This window comes from Stegodyphus dumicola, chromosome 9 (assembly GCF_044657685.1).
Source record: "Stegodyphus dumicola isolate Sdum_Otavi_A_Nest chromosome 9, ASM4465768v1".
NCBI classification, from domain to species: domain Eukaryota; kingdom Metazoa; phylum Arthropoda; class Arachnida; order Araneae; family Eresidae; genus Stegodyphus; species Stegodyphus dumicola.
Genome location: NC_140776.1, coordinates 114,744,698 through 114,758,434, shown reverse-complemented (window position 1 = coordinate 114,758,434; position 13,737 = coordinate 114,744,698).

The window sequence follows — 13,737 nt, the reverse complement described above, 5'->3', positions numbered from 1 at the left end:
ATTTAACAATATAATCCGTAGTGTTACCTGCAGGGTATGGCGGCTATGATAAGACCTACGTCATGTTGCTAACACTTCTTTGCCTTCAGTTTCGTGATGTAATGTTTTCTCCATGTAATCTAACCTCCATGGTGTAAATAGTCGAGTTTGTTGATTAAAACTGAAAGATAAATAAATGTTTTATATTTTGCCGAATGGCAACAGCCAGGCAAGCTGAAGCTAAAAATGCTTTGTTTCAAGAAATTTTATTACTGCTCGCTTTCAAACTGCTGAGTTTATTAATTAAAAATTCATTAAATTCGTAAACAATGTAAAATAAATAAAAAACGAATTCAAAATTTAATTTTCAATAATTCCGTCCCTCTCAAATAAATAAAATAATACAAGTGATATGCACAAAAACGAATTTTTAAACTGCGATGACTTTTAATCATTTTATGAAAACTTTTATTACAGAATGGTCTTTTAAAGTGAATTTAGATTTTTGAAAAGTCTGTATATTTAAACTCAGTCTTGCACTTTAATTTTTCTGATTTATTTACGCTGCTGGCCATTAAATTGTAACACCATGGAGGAAACCAAATACAAAATAATAATTATTATTATTGTAGGTAAACAGTATAGCATGAAGACAAATGATTAAATTTGTAAACAGTTTGGGGGTTTACAGGGGGACGAAATTAGTAGAAACAGCTGCCACCCCCGGCAGTTAAAACGACCTTTACCCGGTTAGGCATGGAGTCGAACTGGGCTTGGATGACAGAAACGGGTAACTCATCCCATGTTGCTTCAAGTCTGTGAGAGAGGGATGGTGGAAAGGAGTGGCCGGCCAGTCTCTCAGCAACTCATGATGAGATGTTTTCAGAGGGTGAAAGATCTGGAGACTGTGCAAACCAGGGCAGGTGACAGGTGACGGAGGACGGGGACGTCTAGTGTTTAAAGGAGGTAAACTAGCATATGTCCCACGCCCTCCCCTATCTAGATGCAACAACTCCCTGGGGTCCCATAAGGGCGCACCGGGAGTTTATTGAGACTTCATGAAGAAGTTTACATGGCCATACAAGGGCTATTCCAGTTTGACATTGGTTCAGTACAGATTCTTATGGTTGACCTGGGTGTTCATAGGCCATAATACATACATGAAACATGACATTACATACATAATATATGACATGACATTAAACTTATACATAATACTTGCATGAATTAATACATACATACTTTATACTTCACATGACATTAGACTACACATACATAATGCATGACATTAATCTAAACTTTTTAGAGTTATATCCTGACGTTATACTACGTTAAGCTAATTGTATTGCGAACTTGCTAGGTTACTTTATAACTGGACTTATAGTTTACATTATTGCTATTACTTCTTAAATGGCATTATGCTATATAACAAGATAGGCACACATACTTTGCCTTATAATCATATATGCTTTACTTAAAATAATACACATGTGGCACGCGTTACACGCGCTAATGATTGCATTACCGATTATGTTATGTTAAAAATACACATAGTACGTATTACACTCATCGATTACTGCATTATTGATTACATTACACAATTATTTACGTTGCACATAGAATACCTGTTATTGATTATATTGCTTACCTTGTACAATTACTTACATTACACATCGAATAAATATTTTGTACAGGATGCAATGTTGTAAATTGTATTTTAATATCTTAGGTTCTTTGGATTACTGCATTTCTTACAGATTACTACGATTTTGCTGCGTTCTATACGGGTTACTGTATTGCACTGCATTACTGATTACATTGCCTACGTTACATAATTCCTTACATTACACATCAAATGCATATTATTGACTAATTTACATACATTACACAATTACTTACACATGGAATACATATTTTTTTAAAGGGTGCAAGGCGGTAAATTTGTGTTATAATACTTTAAGTTCCTTAAATTACTGCATTTCTTTCAGATTACTACAGTTGTGCTACATTTTACACGGGTTACTGTATTGCACTGCATTACTGATTATATTGCTTACATTACATAATTACGTACATTACACATAAAATGCATATTTCAAAATGTGAAATAGATAATAAAACAAGTTCGATATAATTTCGTTAAATATAATACAAGATGATAATATCTGGTGACAATAATTTGAAAAAGGAAATGCTGTTTATAGTGATTCAACGCAAAATGCCGTTTCGAGACTAATATCCCTTTCGGGACTAGCGTCCCTTTTCGGCTAATATATCTAATTTTTAAAAAATCACATTTAGATTTTATTGCGATTTAAAAGCAGCTCTAGCGTGATTAATTGTGTGTGTAGTTGCAAGTAAAAATTATAAAGAATATCCTATGTCATGCAAAAACCTAAAAAATGCAAAGCTCTTCATCGAAGGATGTAAACTTGGAGAGAATTTATATTTAAACGAAACAGCCAGATAAACAATAGAATTTTATTCACTAAAATACGGATCAACTGTGCAGCCCCAACTCATATGATTCACTACATCCTCTTTCCCTGAACAGCGAAAAATTTAAAAATTTCTATCACAGTATCACTCTTAAAAGGCAGCTCTGTCTGACAGTTCAGTCAAAACATTTGAATGGAATCAGACAACCCATTCATGTTCTTTGGTTCAGTGGTCACGAACACCGTATGGTTACCTAAGATATGCTTATTACATTCGCGTTGTCCTAGAATTTCCTAGTCCTCCTTCTCTTAGAAACCTTGCAAAGGTTTTGTTTTAGAATATGATGCAAACAGCTGCTTTAATAAAAATTTCCTTTCGTTTTTAGAATTTATCCATAATTCCTTACGACTTCGGAATCCATTTACGAATTCGAGTTCTTTAGAGTATCTTTTAAAACAATATGTACAAACGAACTTAAGACATTATGGAGAGAATACTTTATCAAAGTGATATTTTCTTATAAAATTTAGATGATTTTGAGCAGTCAAGCTCTTGGACATGACCCTCAAATTGTTATCGTTATGCAAAATTTCCATATTCAGCATGTTATGATGCTATCTCCGAACGCTTTCGGGAATTTTCTTTTCTGAGATCAGTAAAGAACTGCCTTGGCTCTTCTGCTAAATTGAAAAATAGTTTCCTATTAACTATTAACCTATTCCTATTAACTATTCATCACCTATAAAGAGTTCTTAGAGACATCTTGATTGATCTGAGTTTCACAAGTAAATGCAAAATAACTTCCTTTCTACTCAACAAAACCGGAACTTTTTTCTCTTCCTTTTGTATGCCTTTAACTGAAAGTAAATTCTATATTTTTCTCTTACTATTACGCAAGATATGATATTTTACTCAAGGTAATGTTATGTTTCGTGACACTTTCATAAATGAAGAAAGTATTACTGTTTTACAGAACGTTTTCAAACGTAAAAAATGCAGCAAAAGGTTCTGTAAAACTTTCACATTTCTTGTATATAGTATTAATCTAACAAATTATTTAATAACTTTTCTTTTCAAATCCCTAAAGGAATAAATTGATAAAAGAATTTAAAACTTGCTAATGCATTTGGTAAAGAAACAACATTTTATCTAATTCAATGTGTCATCTGTTTTAAATATTTTGTAGAGTCATTAAGTCATTAAGAGTTTTTTTAAGGCAGGAAAGATAAATTCGAACCCTAGAACTCTCAAATACGCGTCGAGTATGATACCAGTTACACCACGAAGGCATGCGGAAGGACAGAGAAAATACTTTAAAACTTCTTTAATAATTTAAAATGTTCTTTAGTTGTTTAACTATAAAACTCTAAACTAATACTTTAAATTATTTTTCCAACATCATTAATGTTCAAGTAAAATTTTACTATTTTAAATAAAATCTTCCAAGTACGTAATTTGACAAGTTGGTTATCTAAGAAAATTTTTTAGATGCATCAAAAAAAGTACGTAAGTTTCATAATTTTTAACGTTGTAATATAATACTGTTTAACTCTTATTTATGTACAGTGTGCTCGGAAAATATCTGGGAAAAATTTTAAAAGTGATAGAAAATATCAAAATGAGCACTTTTTCTTGTCATAGAATCTGTATTTGGAAAATGACGCTTTGAAGTGCAAGTAGACAGCATACATTATAGTAGTTCAAAGCAGAATCTCGTTCTAGTATGATGGCTCTCACACACATTTTAGCACTAATGTCAGGAATTACCTGGACATCATATACCAAACCATTGGATAGGTTGTATTGACCAATTCGATGGCCATTGCAATCACAGGATGTGTAATGGTTGGATTTCGTATTTGGCCATTTGAAAAATCTGTGTAAGATACCATCATCGACTGCAAACAAGATCTCACCGTTAGATTATTTGTTGAAGTTGGAAATCTTAGAGGCAGGCCTGGCAACCTAAAAATATGCGACATCTAAGCGCCGACAGTGCGTAGAGGAGTTTCTATTGGTTGCCGTTGCTGAGCATTTGCTACAAAACAACATTCCTTAAGCCGTTTGTCAAATTTCTTTTGGTCTATATTTCTTTCACCTTTACCATTTTAATTCGTCAACCGACTGAAATGTGTCATTTCCGGGCATGCATTTTACAATAAAAAATATTTATTTTGGTTCTCTGCCATCCTTAAAAATTTTGCTAGATATTTTCCAAGCGTACTACATACATTTTTTCTCTAATAATAGTCAAATTGTGGAAGTATTAGTTTATTTTTCTATATTTTTTTTAACACCAAACTGCAAAAATAATTTGTAAAAAAAGTTACTGATAAATTTAATTTTACGAATTATTTTTAAAAGCTTCAGTTTGACTTCCTTATACGAAGTAAAGGAAGTATCGTAATAGCAAAAACTTTCGGTTCCCAGATTTCAACGGCAATATCCATTTTGACCATTTCAGAATCCACTGTGATTATTTTTGCATGACATCTGTACGTAAGGACAGAATAAAGTACTCTGTGTTCCAAAACGGATTCTAAAATGTATTTAGTATGAATTGTTTCGGGACACCTGTACCTACGTATATATCTTGCGTAACTCAAAAACTGCTAATCGGAGAAAGTTGAAATTTTGTATATGGTACCCCTATGACATCTAGTCTTGCACTTTCTTTTTTATTGCAATAGGCAATACCAAACAAGTTTATATATAAATACCCATCTCCTTACTCGGCTTAAAAGTCCTTCATTTTCTCAATCGTTAGTCGTAGATGATACAGGAGTGTTTTAAATGACTAAAATATTCACGTTTTAGCAATTTCAAATTTAAAAAGAAACAAAATTTTGGACAAATGACAAAATCTATTTTTAATGCAGTGTTTTATGTCTTCTGTACTTATATTTGTGAAAGTTTAACACTCCTTACGAAAAATAAAAGTATAAAGATGGTTAACTCCCTTACGACAAAAATTGAGCGGGTCATATAATTACAAATTTTGCAGTTGTTGATATCATTTTCAACTTACCCCGAGGGATCGATTAATTACGTTAGAATAATAAATAATCGAAGAAATAAGTTTAAATGAAGTGTGTAGAATTTTATAGGCCGAACAAGGAAATCATGTGCTGCCAACATCAGATTTCTTTTAAAAATTAATATTTATATTTTTTGTTTTTTAATAAATAACGTTTTCTTTCCTTCTTGAGATATACTGTATAAAACCATTTTAGAATTTCAGACGTTTCTGATGTTAGATTTAACAAAAGCCTTTTTGCTGTGACACGTAGCGAAAGAACAATAAAATCTAAATGATACTCAATTTCAATAAAATTCTTCCACATTTCAATATTAATTTCACGCTCAGTTTTATTAAATAAGTAGTACGAAACTATACAAAATATTTAAAGTCTGATAAAGAATTATTCCTAGTCTCCAACAGCACTTCCATAGCATAAAGTACTATCACATACAACTGGGAATTAGAATGTTCGTATAAATCTCGGCGACAGTCAAGTTGATTTTAAATGTTTCCTCCTTCAAAAATCTTTAAAACCGCTGCAAATTATATCTCTAGGGGAAAACAATAAACTTTGCATTTTTTTACAAATAAATGTCGATATAAAATAGACACAGATCTTATATTTACTGCACTTATCACTACAAAAGTAATTAGTTTAATGGCTAATTAGTGTTACAACTCCTCAAGATTCTGCCCAATAAACAAATCAAAATCTATAAACATTTCATGCATGGATTTAATGATTACTATTCCATAACATTTAAAAAAACATAAATAATTAAAATACAAAAAACAAGAAAACACATTTCACAGTTTTCATTTGGAGGAAATACTATACAGTAATCATATTCTTAATGCTTTTAATTTTAATAGCCAGAAAGAGCGTAAAGCATATATAATGTTCGTGACTGCAGGCTAAAGAGTTCATCAGCATGAAATAACAAATTTTTCGAGAGCAGATTAACCTTTTCGGCAGCAGATGCAGAAAGGTAAATAAAGGTTTCTGCTTCGAGCAAAAATTCGGAAGCCTTTGAACATACTGTTGCCGTATAACGACGAACGGCCCAACTTTATTATTCATTTTATTTGTGACAGATCACAAAAAAATTACGCATAATCTTGATGTTGACTTTTTTTACGTTATTCGAGGAATTACTGCGCTTGCGGATAATTTGCTGTCTTACAAGGTAGTTCCAATGCCTATTTGCTCATTGATTTGCAGTCGGTGTTTACGGATTTTCAAAACAATTTCGGTAAAGAATTAAAAATAAGCAAATGTTTTGGAACAAACATTTCTGACAACAGCTAATTATTTGAAATGAGTAATATCATCTGTTACTTTTAAATGCATTCTTCTAAACCTTAACAAATCCTTTGGTGAGATGTTAAAATCTTAATCCTATCAGATTTTCTTTCTTTCATTTTTTTCTGTCTTAAAATTATTTTTAGGATATTAAGGCTTTTTTCAAAGTATTAAAATAAGTAAAATTATAAATCAAGTCAATCATTTGAGCTCTATTCTACAACTACAAATGTTCAACTTACGAGATAATTTTAAAAAAATCTTCTCCGCAGTATACCTTAATGTTAGAAATATTTTACAAGGCAAACGATGATTATTCAAGATTCAAAGAATTCCTGATAAAAATCAAAACATTTTCAAATTGTTTTCCCAGTTATTTAGCATTACGTGAAGAAAATTCCTTTTGGTTTATGTAAAGAATAGGTGGCCTTATAAGTATATTTAAGAAACTGTCTTCTTCATTCTTAATATAAAATAAAAGCTTTCCGTTATGTAAAATAACTAAGATTGAAATTTTGGTCACAAATTTCAAGTTAAAGTTTTGCTTTAATTTAAGAATTAGTATTTCTCCTTAGAAACTAAAAAGAAGTAGATTTTTTTATTTCTTCGAAATTATTTTCAAAGAATAATTCAGCTGAACTTCTTTGAAGCTTTGGTAAATTCGCAAAGCACTTTACAATAACAAAAAAACTTAAATTCTTTTTGCATCATTCAAAGTTTCTTGAGGTAAAATTTTATATTGGATAGCATTTAATGAAAGTTGTTTCAAATTTTTTTAAACTTGATCAGGCATTCAAAATTATAATGAATTAATATATAAGATATTAATCAATAATAGTTACCTGCATTCTCCGTTATGGAAATAATGCCATTTGTTTTGATTTCCTTGTACAAAATAAATGAAGTATTGTAAACGCGAAAATTTTCGGGTATCATATTTCAACGAAAATATCCATTTTGACCGCTTTCGAATTCATTTAAACAATATTTTTGCGTTACATCATATGTAAGAACAGAATAAAGGACTTTTTTTTCAAAAACGGAATTATACAATGGATTTAAAATGAATTCAGAAGATATTTTTTATCGTGGCGTGTATACAAAGGTATGTATGTTTCTCACACAACTCAAAAACGAATAGCCCCAGAATGTTGAAATTTTGTATATAGGACTGCTGTAACATGCATTTGTGCACCTGCCTTTTTGGTTGCAATCTACCCCACAAAACATGTATCCTGATAATCACATCCAAGGAAATAGCTGTAGGGTAAAGAAAAAAAAATTAAGTGGTCAAAACAAGTCAAATTCAGCTTTTTGTATGGAAAGGTGAAACTTTATATATAGAGATAAAGCAATAAAACAAGTTTCAACAAGAGTGGGTATATATATATATATATTACCACTATTACACTGGGTCGGTCAGATCAGTTTTTATATTCCCGTATGTTGAGCATTTTTTGCTTTAAAAGTGATTTAATTATGTTGTTCACATGTTCCGGTTTTTATACCTTTAGTTGATCTGCATGCATCTGTTGATGATTGTATAACTATCGATTCTAGAATTATCAACAATTAAGTTATTTAATTGATACGAGGCTGCCATTTGTTTATGTTTGCAACTGTTAGTAGTAAAGTGGATTCAGTTTGTGCCCAACTTAAGTGTCTTTGTACCGAGTGGGACTAAACGTAAACTTTCAGTTTTGTGCACCGAAAAATATGTCTTCTTGCCCGCTGTCGGAATTGCTTGTTTTTGCTTAAAAACTCTAATTTTAATTGAAAAGAATTATTTTACTGCTCTTTGAACTGCATTTGGTGTCTTACGTTTCTCTGTATTTTACCATTTTTAATTAAGATGGTTACAACGAATTGAGAATTGAATTAATTGAATGAGAAATAGATCTCTAATGAAATTCGAGGAGAAAAACTTGAAATGAATTGCAGTAAAAAAATTTATATAAATTAATAGTCCGTACAAGGAAGTCTTGTGATGTTCACATCAGATTTTTTTATATAAATAGGATAAATTATTTTTTAATCTATTATAATTGTAATATTAGCCATGCTGTAATAATTTCATACTTTTCGTCTTCTTCAACAGTCCAATCAGATCCTAGCTTATTTTATCAGTCAGACTACTTCTCTGATTTCAGGCTTCAAGCCACCACCCCCTTCTTTCTTCTCGTTGCCTCTGTTTCTCCTTAGAGAAATTACTATGCCAGGAAACTCTTATTGTCAAGCGCCTTTTAGGCTTCATTCTCACTGAACCGGCAAAATTACACTTTTGTGTAATAGTTCCGGTGATATGCTTATAAGATTAAGTTAACCTATTAGAAGAAGTTAATATTTTTGTAAAATATTCAATAAACTGCATAATTGATTGAGTATCTTACACTATAACGTTTCTTCTATAACGTTTGAACATGACTATCTTACACTATAACGTTTCTTTGTTTTATAAACAAGTTTCTCTTACGAAAGTAGCTTCATTTCCAAAACAAGTATTAAAATTTCTTCCTAACGTCAATTGTTATTTGTGAAATTGCTATTTTTAATCGTTTTACACAATGTTTTTGTGCTTTTTGCTTTTTATCCAAGTTCCATTTTCAAGAAATGTTCCCTAAAATAGTAAAATAGCCGAGAGAAATAGTGGTTAAATACTAAAGCTTATCTATTGATAATTGTATTTCAAATACATTATTTTTCAGCTGAGTCAGTCATCCGGTCAGTTTTTAATATATAAACTTTGCTGATATGTGCCATACGGGAATTAGAAGTTATACTTTTAATAAGTATATTTTTTTTGTAAGTGCCTTATAAACAGCATATTTTTAAAAGTATTTTGTAAGTATATTTTTGTAAGTAGTATATTTTTATAAGTATTTTATATTTTATATACTTTTTTCTGATATGTGCTGTAAGAAAATTATTTTATTTTTTATAAAGACTTACAGAAAAATATAACTTATTTACTGCCTCATAGCAATTATTCAGTTATATTTTCCTTAATTAAGTTTTGACAGAGAATAAAATGTGTACAAATCTGAGTTACTTAATTCATGTTAAAAAGTTGCTTTACTATTTCTTATATATTCAAGTACAGCTATGTTTGTCTTTAGGAATATGAATATTTCTATAAAATGTTCCATAATATTTAACTGATTAAACATCAGTAGCTTATGTGATAAAATTTCTTTGTTTTACTAACAAGTTTCTTTTAGAAACCTAGCTTCATTTTCAAATTTAGCCGCTTTCTTGTTATAAAATAATTATTATAGAAATGAAAAATATATGTATAATGAGTTTAATGCTTCCAACTAAAACAGTTTTATGCGTCTAATCAGTAATTCATAATTATTAAATCTGCGTTTACTCTTTTTGAATATTTTAATCTGTTAATTAATAACTCAATAAATTTGAAAGAAATTTTAATACCTTTCGCGTGAGATATAAAAGTATTTTCGGTCAGTGGTAATATATTTATTTAAACCGCTAAGTGTTTTTGATCAAAAGTTCGTTAAATTAATGTAATATATAAAAAGAGTGTTGGGTGTTGGTGTTGATATTGTTGGGTGATTTTTTAGAAGTCTTTTACAAAAACTTTCTTCTTCTTCGAAGGTCAAATTTGACAAGTTTCATTAAAATCGGAATAAAACAGTAGGTTTATGTGAAAAACAAGCACACGAACACTCTTCTTTATGGATATGTATCAACTTTGAACTTGGCTACTTTACTTTTAAAAATATTCTATAATACTTTGATTATATTAACCGCATTGTGGATCAAGAAGCAAAATATTTTCCATGTTTTCGAAAGTAAATGGATGAGATTTCGGTAATTTGATAACAATATCCAAATGATAACTTTAACATCGATTCCAATAAACAGCGTTTAATGGGAGCACATGGATTATTTTTAATTCTGTCGCTGGAATAATCTCGTAGAAGAATGTGAATGTAGCAGTATTCGAAATACCAATGCTTAATTTTATACCTTTTTCCCAAAAAACAGAAATTCATATAGTGTGAGATTAGGATATTTCTTGTTCGTGGTTAGCAATACACAGATGCCTCTAATCAGTTTTCTAATTCAAAATCATGGCATAAAACTAATGATTTTTGCTGTTACTTTTATAAAATTTTATTTATCATTACTATTCTCGATCAAAGATTTTCTTACGATTTATTTATCTCATTCAATAAACTTCTCCTTCACCCGAAATAATACTTCTTTGCAATTTGTTTCTAGAACTACAAATTAAAATGTTGTTAAGCCTTCAATTAATTTCCTTCTCATAAGTATAGGATGCTGGAGCTTCTTCTCTACTTTTACACAGATAATCAGATCTTAGAAGAAAAATTTGCAAAGTTCAAAGAAACTATCGTTTGAGATAAGCACATTTTTAATTTACAGCTCTTCCGCTTTCATAACTAATGAGAAGGTCAATGCCACACTCTGACCCCTGCTGTTGAAGCAACCGTCTCGTTTCTTTTTTTTTCTCCAATTCAGAAATTTCCATATCATTAAATTAAATGTATAAGACAGTGTTCTCAAATTGGTGACCCACGAAAACATTTCCTTTCTGCATATCTATGAAATATGTTCCAAAGGTTTCTAGATTGTAAGTATTTGAAGTCTGAGTTGACATCACTTTCAGTACAATTAAAAGTAGCGAGAATAATCTACAATGACTACAATCACAAAATCTACAATGACTCTATAGAGTGTGTTTTTACATTTTTAGAACAATTTCAATAAAGAATTCAATACACATTTTGGGAACAAAAATAGCTGCAACAGCTTAATACTTCAGATGAGAAATACTGTCTGCTACTTTTAAATTGGTTTTTCTTAATCGAAAAACGGAAAAACATCAGTCTTCATTTCTAATACCCGAAAAAGTGTTTACTGTTTCTAATGTTTCGCAAGTTAAATCGATGCTAACAAAGAAAATACTCCCCCGACTCCGAAATGAATTTCAAAAATCTTTAAATACATCTGTGGTAATAACAAGCAAAATAATAAAGCAAGATTTACAACTTTCAAATTTAAAAAAACTTAACCTTCACCAACTGTTGCCCAAGCATATTGCTCAAAGCAGAACAATTTGTAAAATCCTCTATGAAAATTATTTAGAGAAGTGGAAATATAGTCTCACCATTCATAAAGCGTGGATTTATCTAAATGATTTCAACAAAAAAAGAGCATTTATTATGGAAAATGAAGAGAAAAAATTATATGTACCATGCTCCGTCAGTATAAAGAAAGTTCCAGCAAGAGTTGTGATTTTCGCAGAATTATCTTATAATGGGAGATTAAAAATAAGAAAACTGGGAAAAATTGTTAAAATCAACTAAAGGTACTATTAAGAGAAAGCTTTATGACCAATATTTACAAAAACAATTAGTCACTGGGAGACTTCATCAAGACAAAGTAAAGTGTGAGTAAGTAAAAACTAAAGTGTAATAAAAAGTGAGACATAAAGTGATACTTCGTAAAGCACTACTGCATTCCTTGATAACATAAAGACTGCAACAGGTATTGCATGTATATCCTATCGACATACTCCTACAAAATCCTCTGAAGTTTTTCCTGTGGACTGTTGTGGCTCTGGTCTGTCGAAAAGAGCTCTTTCTAAGGGCTAATCCACTGCTATAGATGGACTCTGGAAATTAAAGGAAAAGAAATGGAAATTTTACAAAGCGCTCTTTCTGTCCAAGAAATAACAACGCAGATTTATAGTTCAGGCTATCAGATTGAACATTCAAAATATATTCACCGATTTTTAATTACCAAGTTTGATAAAGATTTTTTTTTTTTTTTTTTTTTTTTTTTTGAGGCGGAAACAGTGCAGAGATTTTGGGATGGCATTTTCCGAGTGAAACTTTATTTTATAGTACTTGTTCATATGAATCAGAGGCACATGAATAATAAAGAAATTCTGAATTTCCATACGAAATTAGACTGAGAAAAAAAAATAGATTTTACTCTAGATAGAGTATTCAAAGAAATGAACACTAGGTTTCAACATATATATTCTTTTTTTATACCTCTTGTATTCTGAAGAAAGTCTTGAATGCAAATTACAAATATCAGCTAAATTATGACCACGGTGACATTCATTAGGAATATTTCTTCGTTAAGAGAGAAAACTTTTAGAGTTTTATTTTTCTTATTGCTAGGGATTATCGAAAGGCAGTCCTCTAAAATTTTTGCAGTCAACTTCTAAAGCACTATCTCCAGAACAAAATTCCAAGTATAATGATACTATAGAAAACTTTCCTCACAAGTGCTGCAGCTGTTATTAGTCGTGAAACGAGTTTTCAAAATAAAATTAATTTAAGGTATAAATGTCTATTTTTCATTTAAAAATCTTTCTATACTCCCTACATTATAGCCGCTGAAGCAATCAGGCATACCACTGCGATGTCGCCGTTCGTTTTGTGAACAAAGAGGAGTACTGTCATTTTAAAATGTTGAAATTAAACTTTTTGTTCAAAAATACACACAGTTTAAATTTATTTCCTTGCATGTCATTTTGACATATTTTAAAGTAATTTGTTTGTGTATCAAGAGGGACGGCTAATGAAGTTAACACTCGCAGAGGCAAAAGCTCTAGCTACCGCATTGCTCTTTCCCTAAAAAGCGAAATTTTCAAAATGTCCATCATAGCATCGCACTTGAAGCTTTTTCTCTGTCTGACGAATGCGCCGAAGAATTTGGATGGTATTTTTAGTTCTATGAACATTATATGGTGTCCTAAGATATGCTTATTATATCATCGTTCTCCAAATATGGGTGACCCAATTATCTGACATATCCTTTGTTTAGGACGGGAATAAATACAAAAGTAAACAATATAAAAGTGTTTTTCTTTACAGATGGAATATGGATCCTGGTATCCTGAACAGGGACGATTTTCCCTGTTAGCAATCTTCTCATTCAAACTTACAGAAATTTTAAGACAAATATGAAAAATACAAAATACATCCGATTT